The sequence below is a fragment of the Cyprinus carpio genome, chromosome A1 (assembly GCF_018340385.1).
Source record: "Cyprinus carpio isolate SPL01 chromosome A1, ASM1834038v1, whole genome shotgun sequence".
Taxonomy (NCBI): domain Eukaryota; kingdom Metazoa; phylum Chordata; class Actinopteri; order Cypriniformes; family Cyprinidae; genus Cyprinus; species Cyprinus carpio.
The window spans coordinates 3,371,198-3,386,197 of NC_056572.1; the positions used below are offsets into that span (position 1 = coordinate 3,371,198).

The window sequence follows — 15,000 nt, forward strand, 5'->3', positions numbered from 1 at the left end:
AGTGGGAGAGAGTCTGTATGATTATGTGCTCTGCTGCACTACTCCACAAGACGGTGTGTGTGTGTGTGTGTGTGTGCACATTCGCAGGGGGGCGTTGGTGGTGGGGGGGGGGCGTGGACTGATTACATAGAACCATTAGCTAGAGCTGTTTAATACAAGGGGAGAGAAAAGAAAACAGACAAAGGAATCAGAGTTCGTAATAAAATCAAATGGTTGTGTGCCCACCTTAAAATACCTGGCTTAATGACACATTCGGCTTTAATTCCACACGCTGTGCAAGTTGACACGCAATGCATAAACAATGCACTAGAATTATTTCATTTATTTATTGCAGGTTCTTCTTAAACATTGTATGTATGTTTACTGCCTGTCAATAGTAAAAACGAAATAAAGAAAAATAATACAAAGCGTAATTGGAACGCTCAGAAACATTTTTTCGTTTAGCATTGAGGTTATTATAGAAGTTGGAGCTTGTCCAATTGTATTGATGAATGCATTATTTGCTTGGAATAGTTGTGTGGATGGGCCGGTTCTCTCTCTCTCTGTGAGTGCATGTATTAGAGAGTGGCTCAATCCCACTGAGGTCTGGAGTGGAGAAGCATCAGGCATTTTTACACATATCGAAAGCTAATTGGTTCCCCATGACTAACATTGTTTTGAGTTAGCCTGATTGTTATTTATTGTTTATTTTATTTTTATTAGTATTTAGATTTCTTTGTTTTCTTGTTGTGTGTTTGGGGAGGGGGAGCAAGAACCCCGATTATTGTTGTTAAAATCGTTTTGGTGCATTCATAGTAGCTATCCCGGTCTCTCCCCGATCTTGTTCCTGGTCTCTGATATCTGCCTGTTTTCAGGATTACTATCTGTTTGCCCAGCCCCTTTCCCTTCTTTCCCTCTGTCGTTTTGTTGTGTATTGCCTTAGGCCTCCTTCTGAATTAACGTTGGTGGATTACCCATTCAGTAAAACTACTGCACTATGGATCCTCTACCTCTCGTGTCAACCGATAGGCAGTTCATGCAAACTATTTCCAAATTCAGCCTGTATATTTTATATTATTGCCTTTGAGGAAAAAAAAAGTTGTGATCACACGTTAACGCCATAATGAAGATACGGGACTTCTAAGTTGCAATTTACTGGCAGTGTGCAGTGACTAACATAACTGAAGCATTTTATCAACACAAGTCACTGCTGAGTTTGATGGAACATTTGTGTCATTTTTTCAAAGAACACACGTGGTTTATGAAGACTACCAACAGAGCAATGCAAAAATCAACACTCCTTGGGTTGTAACTCATCAAAAAATTGATGAAAATTTATTATTAACAGTACAATAGCATTTGTTACGCGCCCTCTATACTACAAAAGCCAAAGAAAGAATAAATTAGATACAAACTAAGTACCCGAAATCATGAAAGTCAAAGGCCACCTATTAATTACGACAAGTTCTTTTATTATGAAGGCTGGCTTTTTGTATAAAAACAAATTTCATATTCTGATTCTTTGCTGTGACATTAGTATTCAGCAGTAATTTCTTACACATCTTCATAAATTATTCATGTAATAAAGCTATGACAGGTTTCCAAACTAATGATGGCGTATGTGTGGGGTTGAGATCGACAGCTGTGCTAGAGTAGGTCATGGGGCAGAAAACTGAGAAAAAATAAAGTACAAAAAGAAAAAAACACATTGTTTTTTTTCACCTCAGACCCAGATAGAGTGATACAAGATAGAACCGTATGCGCTAATTGGTGTGAGGGTGGGAATGATCTGAATCCACAGGCTCCATCAACCCAGTGAGGCAGGTTGAAGTTTTTTTTTTTTTTTTATGTGTTTTACTCATAGGGACGATATGGATATACCATTTAAATGTTAAATCCACATTTCCGTATGAGTGACCGAAACAGAAAAGGGTGTGTTTGCATAACTAGCACTTTTAGTTAGGGCCAAGATATGAATGTCTTTTGGTTCTCTTTTTTTATTTTTTTTTCTCAGTCCTTGCTCTGGCCGGATCACATGGAATACTGAACAACTACCTATCAGTGCGCATTTAGATCATGTGTGGCTCTTGATTTCAGGGGACCACCACTTTTTTCTCTCTCATTCCTAGACAAGTGAAAGGTTGTTTAATGCATGGTGTCTATGATGTCTTGTGGCCCTTTGCATCTTCCAGCGAACAGAACAGTGCGTTCTATCTTGCTGCCATCTGAGCGACACTATGTCTTCAAGTCACAGGAAACGCACACTAAAATCCCACTCATTAGTGCGATGGTGTAGATTTAGGTATGTTTGTGTAATACAGGGAAAGTCACTACAGAAGCACTTGTCTCTCTTGACAGACAATTCTTTACCACAGGTTTACCCACAACACACCTTAAATGAGTCTGTGAGTTGGTAATTGAGTTAACATGTTGAAAATTACAAATGAGATGATAAGTTTTTTTTTCTTTTCTTTTTTTTTCTTCTGACATTTTAATAAGAGAGCGCCTAGACCTGTAAGATTTTCTACAGGAGAGAGATCCTTACCTTGACTGGCCCCACAACGATAGCTCCTCTCTCTGAGGGCAGAGAGAAAAGTCGTTATCTGGTCATCGATTAGGGTGAGAGTCGCAGAAGATTGTCATCCACGGATTGGCAGCTGAAAGCGACCTGCGGCTGCACCCTGCCCGAGCCTCCTCACCTGCGAGGTGTCCCTGATGGTGACTACCGGTGCTGGACGGTTGGGGGGCCGGTGGAAGACGCGCGGGCCGCGGTTCTCTAGCACTTGTTTTATGTGTTCTTGTTGTGGAGAGGGTGTTGTTGGTTTTTTTCAAGCTGTTAACCAAAACCAAAAGGGTGTCTCTAAACTTCAAACACATAGTAGAGTCAGTGCATATATCTGTATTTTGTCAGAAACAATAAAAAAAATGAAAGACTGGAAATCTGTCTCTAGGTACATCAAAATCAGATGTTTTATATGGCCATCAGATTTGGAATTAAATTATATTTTTTAGGAACACTTGGGCGGACCAAAAACCGCAAAAAAAAAGAAAAAAGAAAAACAGATTTTCAGAAATAAAAGCTGTTTTCATTAAATCTTCCATTTTAAAAATATAAAAATACATAAATAAAATATAGTAGCGATTAAACAATCCGTACATTTACGTTTTAGCATTATTTGACAATGCTTGCATTCCCAGGGTATCAAAACCCATGACCTTGATGTTGGCCAGCACCATCCTCTACAGGAACAAAAATCATCAATGCGTCACCTCATGAATAATTGAATTAGCCTTCGCTTTGCCATTCACTTGTCACATAACGATTTTCCTTCCCTCTCTCGGTTGTTTACCAACTTTCCCTCACGCAGCCAAAGTTTATCATGCAGTGTCAAGTCATTTTTGCAAACAGACATTACATCCGCTTTCCACCACTTCTTAGATTTTAAAAAAGCCATACAGAAAATTACCTGAGAGAGATAGAGAGAGAGAGAGAGAGAGAGAGAAGGCAGCTTTTAAGACGCCTGCAAAAATGTCCCACTGACCCCAGCACTCAAAAACAGACACGGTCACTAAGAGAACGTCCAATGCCGTGTGCTGCCGCAGTGCCACCCCCCAGGCTCCGCAGACTGCTCTCTTCTTACTTCTTACCCTAATGAGTGTGCAACACAGATAATGTGGCTGGAATGATCTCTTTGCATTGATGGGGCTATCACTTGCTTGTCTGGTATGATCCGTAGCTTAGCCTCGTATATTAATATATCAGCTTCGACAGGCCCTAGTCTGGGGGGAATTTGAAGTCTTGCAAATAATAGTTTTAATAAAGGCGTCCATTACTGATGGCTCTCTGCTTTCCCTGACTGGCTGCTGCTGCCACTGACAGGATCTTCTCATGCTCACACCCGAGAAGAGAGAACGAAGAACGGACAAACCGGAGAGAAAGGGATGGAGACGTGCAAGCTAAATAAGGCAAAGGGATACGTGGCAGAGTGCCTCTGCAGACCTCTCAACAAAAACCACTATTAATGGGAGGTCAGAAGCTGAGCTGCAACTTGATTTGAAAACACTCATTCTAACACTTGAAAAATCACCGCCCGGCTCCGTTCCCAGAGAGAAAGGTGGACACTGACCTCGTAGAAGAGAATTGACGAATGGGAGATGAACCACTACATATAGAACCAATTTCATTGGAATTGTAAGTTATTGATGATCTAACTGGAAGAATTTAAGATATATACAAGATATAATATAACACTAACAATGTGTTTTTTTTTTTTTTTTTTTTTAATATGTTTATTTTTTTTAAAGTCATGATTACGACCCCCGTGTTGGTTTTGTCTTGTTTCCAGGAAAAAAACACGATTACCCCAAATTTTTGGGCAATTTTTAGAGACTGCACAAGAAATATTTCGTGTTGAGGACCGGATGCAATGGACAGGGACAAATATGTGACAATGTGCTCAAAGCGTCTTCTCCGGCATTACGTGGTCCATTTGCTTGTAACTATTGCGGACGGAAGACAAGCTCGTGCGTCACATCTTTGGTCTTCCTAGCAGCAGGGCACTCGAGTTCAGAGAGATAGACTCAAATGACGAGAAGAGACGGAGTTGATGGGAAGTAACACAAAACAGGCATATTAAGCTTTCTCCATCATGTCTGCGCACACGCTTCTCCTAGCCTTTCTTCTTGTCATGTGGGGAGCACATCTACTAAAGGGAGGGAACGATGCCCTCGAGGTGAATAGATTGTGGATCAGCACTACAATGCGGTTTCCTAGTAGCTGCGGTGTGGTCTACGGAGGTTACCCAGAGCTGTCCATTAGTGCAGGTAACAGAGGAGCTTAACAGAACCCGTAACAGCTAGTCTCCTTCAAATTGCCAAACAACTTTCAAGTGGCGTTCTAACATACTAACGAGAATACACATTTTAATGTAGCGAAAGAGAGAAAAGTTAATTTCCCTTTCTTTCTGTCTCATAGAAGGGAGATCACGGTGACATCTCAGACACACTCGCATTGTCCAAGACTATAATTTTAACAGCTGACGTGAGGGGAAGTGCTGGAGGGAAAAAGTAATGAGAGGAAAAACATGTTATATAATACAAAAAAATGCGCTTCATATTACACACATATTTTTCTCAGTGTAAAATGTTTTTGGCATGTACAATGAGGCAGAGATGCTGCCACTTACTGTAAGTGCATATGGTTAGGGCTTGTCTTTCTCCTCTGCCCCACCCTTTGTGAGACTGGTCTACTGCGGGGACCAATTTGGCAAAAAATGGAGCCTCTCCCCTCAATTTTTTTCTTATTAAAATCTGAAAGCATCCCACTTCGAGGTTTCCCCTGGTGTGTGTGTGTGTACTGTGTGTGTGTGTGTGTGAGAGTGTTTTTGAGTGTGGTAGAGAGTCTGTATGATTATGGCTCTGCTCACTACTCCACCAAGACGGTGTGTGTGTGTGGTGTGGTGTGTGTGTGTGTGTGGTGTGTTTGGGTGTGTGCACATTCGCATGGGGGGCGTTGGGGTGGTGGGGGGGGGGGCGTGGACTGATTTACATAGAACCACTTAGCCTAGATGTTTGTAATACAAGGGAGAGGAAAAGAAAACAGACAAAGGAATCACAGAGTTTTGTAATCAAAAATCAAATGGTTGTGTGCCCACCTTCAAATACCTGGCTTACATGACCACATTCGGCTGAAATTGAATTCAACACGGCTGTGAAAGTTGACCACTCAAATCGCATAAACAATGCCCCAAACTAAGAATTTATTTCATTTTATTTATTGCAGGTTCTTCTTAAACATGTGGATGTATGTATTACTGCCTGTCAATAGTAAAAACGAAATAAAGAAAAATAATACAAAGCGGTAATTGAACGCTCAGAAACATCTTTGTTTTCGTTTAGCATTGAGGTTTTATTATAGAAGTTGGAAGGCTTGTCCAATTGTATTGATGAATGCATTATTTGCTTGGAGGATGTTGTGTGGATGGGTCCCGGTTCTCTCTGCTCCTCTCTGTGATGCATGTATTATGAGAGTGGCTCATCCCACTGAGGTCTTGGAGTGGAGAAGCATCAGGCATGGAGAGCTGTAATAAGACAGGGACTTTTTTACCCTTTTTCCCCTCTGCCTGCTCTCCTCTCTCTTCCCTCTCTCTCCCTGCTCAGTGGGAAAGCAGATCAGTTGAGGAGAGAGAGAGCCGTGTCATTGAGTGCCATCAAGAAGCGAGGAGCAGTTATACTCATGGACCGCTCTGCTGCGGCCCGACACAACACGCACACACACACACACGTCCACGCTCTACCTCCTCACAACAACCCACATGTACTCACGGCTACACACCACACTGACACAGCGCTAGCTGGCAGTTATTCTGAAGACAGAGGACAGGCATCTCTAAAGGTTAGAAGGGCCCTAAGAAAGAGCAAGAGAAAGAGAGAGAGAGAGAGAGGAGAGAGAGAGAGGAGGGGCTGCTTTTGGAACTGACACACTCCAACACCTGATCTCCACACAGCTGGGAGGAAAACCACGCTGGACCACGCTGGTGAGAGAGGGGCATCTGTTTGGAGAAGGGATGGTCCATTTGTCAAAAATTGTTTTAAAAGTCATTTTCTGTTTAATTATTAAACTTTTGAAAGAATTGTTATCATGCTAGATAAGACTTCGCTTTTGATTAAAATGATATGGCGCATAGTTATACGGGATTGAAAAGTGTGTTTTTCGTGTGTAAAATATAAGGTTCAGTGTTTTTTTGTTTGTTTGTTTGTTTTTTTTTTGTGCATGTTGAGGGTGCTTGGCAAACGGGTTCAAAGGTCAGTTTGAGTATTTGTCTTGACGATTGATTTTTTGTTAGGAACGGTATGCTTGTGTATCTGTCCGTGTGTGTTTGGAGGACAGCTCATACACAGCCTTACTGACCTTTGAAAAAAAAAAGTGTGGTGGTCTTTTCGGGGTATTGGGTGCGTGACAAAAAAAAAAGCTACTCCCTCTCCTTCACCATCTCCCTCCTCCATTTTTCTTTTCTGCCATCCCCCTTTTTTTTCATCTCCCTCCTTCACTTCACTTCAGTTCACAGAACCCCCATCCCTCTCTTCCTCCCTTCCTTACCTCCGACACTCGCTCATCCTGCCCTCTACCACCACATGCCCCAGAGGAAATATCGCATTGTGCAGGTCCCTGCTCCTGAATTAACTCAACACACTGTCACTCCGGCTACTGGCATGGCAAGACCCCTCCACTTGCCCCCTCCCTCAAGATGAAGATAGGAAAAAGAGAGAGCGAGAGAGGGAGAGAAAGAAAACGAAAAGAAGAACAAAAAAGAAGAGAGCAAGAATAGGAACAGAAGAGAAAAAAAGAACAGAGTTAGTCCCACCCTTTGCCTCTTTGCGAACCTCCACCTTCACTTCAACGTCCTTTTCTCTCGGGGCTCCCCGTCCACGACCACCCCCTTGCCCCCCTGTTCTCTTCCGGCAGTCTGAGGAGACGGAGCTGGATGTGAGAGGCGGTGTGGTGTGGAGAGAGCGATGATCGAGAGAGGGGCACGCGACGGTCCACGGCCACGAAGGCCGCATCAGCAGCAGGATCAGCAGCAGCCGTGCAGGGTGGATGAGGCGGAGAAGGAGAAAGCTCCATGCAGTCAGCACCAGACCGTCCCAGCGCCGAGCCGGGCTTCATGGGGACATGGACACAGCAGAGCACTGACCGCAACCTCCTCTTCAGAATGTCCCAGCAGGTAAGCGGGATGCTCTCCGTCGTCTCCCTCACTGTGTTGTGTTGGTGGCTGCAGCTGTTGTCGCTGTTACAGTGTGTGTTTGTGTTTATTATTTAGCGAATGAGTGTAAAACCATTGTTATGTTTTGTTTTTTTCTTGGTGTAATGTGTGCTACTTTTGCTGTGGCTGATGCCCTTTGTGACAAAATTCAGCCTTCTTTGTAAAGTTTCTGAGTGCTGAGGTAAAATGAGCTTTTATAAATTGCATTAGTGAATATGCATCGGTCAGTGTGGGAGGTTTCTCATTTTGTTTCGGTGACCCTTGGTAGGTTCAGGCTGTGCAACCACACACATCTAATTGACTTCATCTGCTTGTTGCTGGGACTCTTTTTACCTTCATCAGGCCTCTAAACCACAAGCAGATTCTGTCGCTGTGCAAAACAAAATCATCATTGGCCCTCTATATACAGTTGTGTGTCCTTCATTGTAAAGTTCCTGCGCTGAATGCTTTTATCAAGACAGAATGTTTATGGGAGGGGGATCGGGTCTGTGAGGGAGAGATGGTGAGGTCAGAACATTAATCCATCAGGGCTGGTTTCTCTGTGCCATGCTACACACTGAGGACGAGCGCAGGGCCCCTGGACTCCCTTTGGCCAACAATGGGGGTCCAGCCACATATCTTTCCAGATTCCTCACAAACTTTTTTTCTTCTCACTCGATCAGCTCTCTTCATTTTCAACACCAAGATGCGTATCGGTTTAAACTAAATAAACATACAACAAGCACATGAATAATCATTTAATATATTATTTTTACACGAAAATGAAAAAGTCACAAAATAAACAACACTTTTTTTCATTTCGTTAAGTGTAACGCCTATATTTTTCACTAAATAACTATGTGTTGTTTATTGCTGAAAAGTTTGACCCTGCGCGGTTCTAGTAGACTCTGAGTGCGGATGAAGACTGGATGGTCTCCGCGCATCGGGGCTCCGGCGCAGGTGGATTCGGTCCTTCAGCAAAACACTCCGAGCACGAAAGGCTTCTCACGCTTATGACACGTAACGGACATTCTGCGAAGACCCTGAGCGTTCAGTTTTAGTGTATTCACCGAGTCTATTTTCTCTAAATACAATTCTTCTGCATTCTTGCATAACACGCGGCTTTGAACATTTGTTAAAGATGTTTAAATGTTTATATTGTTTATTCCTTGACGACAAAATATGAGTGGCATACGTCAAATGCAGTTTATTTTGAATTCGACTGTAAATCACCAATAATAATCGGATACAATCATTTTTATTAAGAAGTCTCGTTGCGTGCGTATTGAACGTCGTTGACAGTATAATCTGGCTGCTATCAGATATTTTGTCAGAACAACATGGTCTGAGCTTTTCAAATGCAGGTTGTGCTGCTTAAACAATATAGTAATACGCGTAATGAATGCGACCATGCAAACCTTTTTGAGTTATGAATCTCAAAGAAGATTTATAGAGTAATGTAAAAAACATGTTCCTTGCTCATCATCATCATGAAATATGATTCGGCTCTCACATATGGCGAGGGAAAAAATAGTTAGACAGTAATTTTGCTGTCTTTTTTATTTTATGTGACTCCCTTACTTTAAAATGCAAGTGTAACTTTGCAGTTTGTCCTTGTTCCCCCCTAAACAAGTATATTTTGGTACAAATGTATATTTTTCGTGTCTGTGTTTTTAAAAGAGCGGCTGCAAGCCTTTTTGAGCGTGTACTCTTACCGAAATGTGTGCGTCTAAATTAATTTCAGCGTTATCTGTATGCAACTGTTAACAAGAAGATCAAGACACCTATCCTCATGCAATTCATTTCCGATCCGACTTTGTTTTTTTTTTTTTCTTTTTTCATCTGTTCAATTTGGATGGCCTGAAGCTGAATACTTTTTAGCAAAATTTCAGTTCTAGAATTACTACTGACACTACTGACCACGTGCAGAGCGGTCGAAATTAATATCAAACCCACATGAGCGCAAATATTCTGAATGCCTGTGCTGGGGTTTATTTTATGCAGTAGCCTAGTTTTGGTTAATGTGGGTTTGGTTATTAATGGCTTTCTAATGGGCTCAATCTAGGACTAATCGGCTGCAGTATGAACGAGCACTTAAAGGTTCTTCATCTGGTGTGATTCATTTGACACGCGGTGCTGAAAGAAAGCTGTGATCAGTTTCCGACTGTAAACGCTTTCTGGTGCCTGAATCTGATCAGATGCCTGCCGCAAAGCTCTGAGATGCTGCTGCAGTCGAGCTCCATCACTCTCAGCATCCTCTCCTGTTTTGCAACACTTGTTATTTTCCCCCTGGTTGCCCATTTCATGAACGGCAAATTCTAATAAATAAAAACGGGAATTTATTTCATATTATAGATGTGTAGATTTTTGCATTAACAACTTTCAAGAAATTTTCAAAAGAAAAAATGTATAATACCAACAACGGCATGCGGCAAATACATTGCTTGCTGTTATGAATGCTATATTGTTTTAATAATAATCCTAATACAAATACTACTGCTACTACTCCTAATAATAATTGATGATAATAATTTTAAACGAATGAAACTGAAAATTAAAGATTTGCTGCAAAATGATTTGCTGAAATCTTATTCTACTATTCTTATTTAGGGGCGAATTAATTTAATCGCAACATCACATGTAAATAATGTAAATTTGTATAATATCTTTACTCTTAAATAGGATGCATTTTGAATTTTGATATTTTTAGATCTTGATTGATCAAATGAAAGACGCAAAACTAAAATCCTCCGAGTGCAGGTGCGACGCGTAATAGAGACGAATAAACGTTTATGGCAAGAAACAGCCATAAAAAATGAGTTCGATTCGTCTGAGTATACAGCTGTCTTTAATTTAAACTGACTGATTATCTAAATGTATAAGAACACTTTATTATGTGCGTTCATATATTTTAAGAAAAAAAAAAAATTCACGCCTAAAATAACTATCAGTTCTATGCGGTTTTATGAGTGCTGTTCTTTTTCAAATATCTTCCCTAATGTAACATATAAACAAACTAAAAAGGCCCATGTTATGACTCTGGCAAAGGACCACACTTATTGCATTTTTTTTCTATTATTATTATTTATTATTATTATTGTTATTATTATTATTATTATTATTATTATTATTTTGGTCTTCTTTTATTTTTTAGACTTTTATTTATTTATTTATTTACTGATCATGTAGGTTCGTGGCATATCTGTGCGTATATTTTTTCTTTTCTTCTCCTTCTCTCTCTTTCAGGTGTATGTTGAGTGTGTGTACAGGAGTGTGTGTACATGTGATTATAGTTGAAGTGTCTGTTTTCACACCCCCCCCCCCCATCTCTGTGCTGCATGTGTGTGTGGGTGCGAGATGAAACGACTCTTGGCTGGCCTTGGTTGAGAGAAAGAGAAGGGTGGAGTGGAGTGGAGGAGAGGAGAGTGAAAGAGGAATGTGGTTCGGGAGACACCCACCACCTTTTCTCGCAGTTAGAGGCGGAGCCCAGGGGCAGTGCCAACACCGGCCCCGCAGCTAGTGCTGACTAAGACAGGGAGCAGCCACAGGAAGCGTGACTCTCTCAGCCTTTGGTGACAGGAAGGTGCCTGTCACAGGGTCATTGTCAAAAACGAAGCTGCAGCAGCCAAAAACCAAAAAACCTGTTTAGTCACTGGTTTGAGAATGTGTTGGAAAAGAATTAAATAGATTGTAAAACAGCAACTTAAGGGCGAGTTAAATCTGAGTTTTCGTTTGTGGAGTCAGCTCTCCGAGTGCTAGTTTGGGATCCGGCTCCTGCCGTTAACTACTGACCCTGTTAAGTGATGGACTCAGTTGAGGGGATAATCTCACCTGGCTCAGGGATGCTTTCTTTCCTAATTCCTCTCACTTTCCCCGACAGACAGCCTCTTAATGTTTTCAAGGAGAAACTGGAATGTGGAGGAAGCAGAGAGGGCGGGGAGAGGATCAGAGAGAGAGTGCGAAACTTTTTCACTGTTTTTGTTGTAAAGCGAGAGTGTTTTGCTGGCGTGTTTTATTGTGGAAGTCAAGAGTTACAAAAAGGTGCATGTAGAAGGTGATGAGAAGATGAGAGAGGAACGGCCGAGAGATGTTTGGTGACTTTCTGTGCTTTTCGAGTGTGTGAGCGTGTGTATGTTATGCCCGTACATCATGCCAACTATTGTGCTGCCTACACCTCTGCCTACATCCCTACAGTCGAGGCGATCTGCTGCAGCTATTATTGTTCCTGCACAGCAAACAAACTATTCAGTATTTCTCATTCCTTTTAAGTGATTACATAATTACTGTATTAATCAATATGCTACATTTATGGCTTTTAATAAACACGTTGTTTATAGCAGTTTCTGTGTTAAATTAGTTTTAATATTCATGATTTAATTCCTTCAATTTCACTGTTTACAAAGCAATGTTAGAATATTAAGCTAAAAATGCTCTTGAGAAATATCAGTGTACTCTGTTATTGTGTTTTGAACATTCTTCACATTTTTTTCTTTCTTAAAATTAGATGTCTGATATTTTATAATCTCAAAACCCAATTTTTAGTTCTCTTTTAATTTGTCCTCAATTTGCTTGCTTTATATATATTTATATATATATATATATTTACATTTTGGTAATCTTTAATATTTCAAAGTGAAGAGAGAGGGAGCGAGTGAACGTGAGGGACATGAGCGGGCTGTTTTTGGGGAAGAGGAAGTGGTCTCTGGTGGGTAGAGAAAGAAATCCACTCTTCTGTGAGACTGGCTTGCAGCCAGTTTGGAGGCAGATTCATCAGCACTTCACAACGGGGACAACCTTCCCCCCTCAACCCCCCAGTCCCACACTGAAAAGCACACAAATCGATCCAGTTAAGATTTTCATTCAGCTTCACCAAAGATTTGGTTGCTATCTTTCCTTTATTCTCTGGAGCGGTGAGTGGATATGAGTAGGTGTTTGAGATCTGTGTGTTCCTTGGGCTATGATCAATAGCTGACACTGGGCACATCACTCACATGCTTCTCTGCTCTCTGTCTGTCCTCGGGGGCGACACGGCCACTCACATGTTCATTCTGGAATATATTTCTGGAGTGTCAGAAAACAGAGCAATTCTGTCTCTGGCGTTGCACGGGAGAGAAGAGGTGATGTTGCGCTCTCCGTGGGTCAATGCCACAGACATAGACACGATAAAAACGTGCTCTTATCAGGACCGTGAGTGGTGAAAGGTAGCTGTGTTTCCTGTGGGTGAATGCAGATTAAACTTGACACAATACAAGCATTCATAATTATTTTAAATAGTTTGCACTGATATCCTCCATTAAATGAGCCGAATATTTGTGAAATAATGAATGTAAAACAATACCTTGCCCTCTCAGTTGAGGGATTGCAGTGAAGCAGATGTCTGTATTTGCTTCATTTATAAAGAAGTAGTTTCAGCTGCTTTTAATGCACTAGTGCACTGTACTCTTAACATGTGATTGCAACCTTAAAGCGCTATTTATTCCTGATTTAACCCATTAAAACTAGTTTTGTTGTTGTAAATTAATGTAGGTTGATACCTTCATTTAGGTTGATTCAGTGATATTAAATAATATTTAGACTTTAATAAAACCAGTTAGTTTAGATGCTACCATTTAAGGTTGCTATTTCGTGTGTGTGTGTGTATGTGTGTGTGTATTTTTGGTCCTGGTCAAGCTAGCCAAAGCTTTGAAAAGTTTTTCATTCTTTTTTAGACCTGGAATTTTTCCCCCCATTTTTTTTTTTTTTTTTTCTGAACAGAAGGGAAGTGCTGGTTAAAAGGGAAACTGCTGTTTCAATAGTCTTCGAGTCAGGATGTCACACCCCCGGCGTGGCGGTAATGAGGGGGACATTACCATCATTCTGCGTCTTGTTTAGTTCCCCGAGCGCCTGACACAAATCAGAATGCAGCAGCTGCCCTTCAGACCTCAGAGATCTGAGAGAGAGAGAGCGAGAGCGAGCTAGAGACAGAGATCTGATAGGCCAGACCTGAGGGAGCGTGTTCCCAGAGATGAGACACCCCATGTACTACATCCATGTAAATATAAACTGAGCCACACAAAAATTTGCATAAACATTTTATTTATTCATGTTTTTAAATACCCCCCAAAAAGAGAAAAAATGCATATCTTACACAAAACTTGCAGTAACATTTGTTGTGAATATATTTAAACATATATTTAATGCACTGAATGCATATTTAAATCTATTCAACCTGCGGTGGTATTTACAGAGCTGCTGCTTAAAATCAAATTTTAGTGGCAAAATTCTAAGAAAGATGCTATTTGGATTTTCTTGCTACACTGAAGGATATGCATAAATGTTCATGAATGTTAAGGTCTCAGTTCCTAAATTAATTAAGAGAGAGGAGAGGTTTCATAACCTAGTTAGGAGTTGAAAGATGGCTGCGTTGTGAACAAAGAGGCGGAGAGCAAACACTTTCAAATAAAGAAAGAATGTGCTGGAATTATATGATGACAGTCAAGCTGTTTTATTTTCTTCTTTTACTTTCTTTCTTTCTCCCTTTTTTTTTAATGATTTTATTTATGTTGGATTAGGGGAATGGTTGTTCTGTCATTTATATACTGTACAGCAGTTTTTTTATTTTTGTTTTTTTTATTGAATACATTGAAAAAAAAATTCAGATTTTTAGTCGTATCATTTTATGTTATATAGACCTGTGTATGCTATTCATCCTGATCCGGAGATTGAACTTGATCTTGATTTTGCTGTGCATACTCTATTTCTCAGTACTGAATACGAAGCATCAGATAAACAGGTGATTTTCAGGTTGCCGCTGCTGTCTGCGTCCTGAGAGCTTTAGTCGTGGAATGCCGGTAAGAGGTTCATCACGATTTACAGTTGCTCTAACAAGAGTCAGTCAGAGTCACTGGAGTCAGTTATTATCAAGTCCTCCGAGACCTTGGCTGATATGGAGCAATGCCACGTCCAATCCAGAAAACACCTGTCTTTCTGTAAAGGTCATTCAAATCAGACAGTCAGACCCCAAAGCCTGCTGAGTGTTTTCACTTCACCGCTGGGTTTCATCTTTAACTCCGGGACGCCGCAGTCATTCTCACATTTCAACTTTACACCACCTGAGATCCTGAAGAATTATGCTCTTCAAGCTCTCACATGATTTTTATTATCACTTTTAACATATTTAACAGGTGTGAGAGCCTTGTGGTGGTGGAAAGCCAATCAAATGTCAGCACCCCGGTGATTGATGATGTCGCAGACGTTCACTTCCTGTCTGTTCAAAATTAACACAGTGTGTTCAAGGATG

The 15,000-nt window shown here is 40.9% G+C and overlaps 1 pseudogene; it reads left to right on the forward strand.

Moving 5' to 3' along the window:
* Positions 1-15,000, forward strand: part of LOC109071461 — a 129,557-nt pseudogene that overhangs the window by 36,830 nt on the left and 77,727 nt on the right.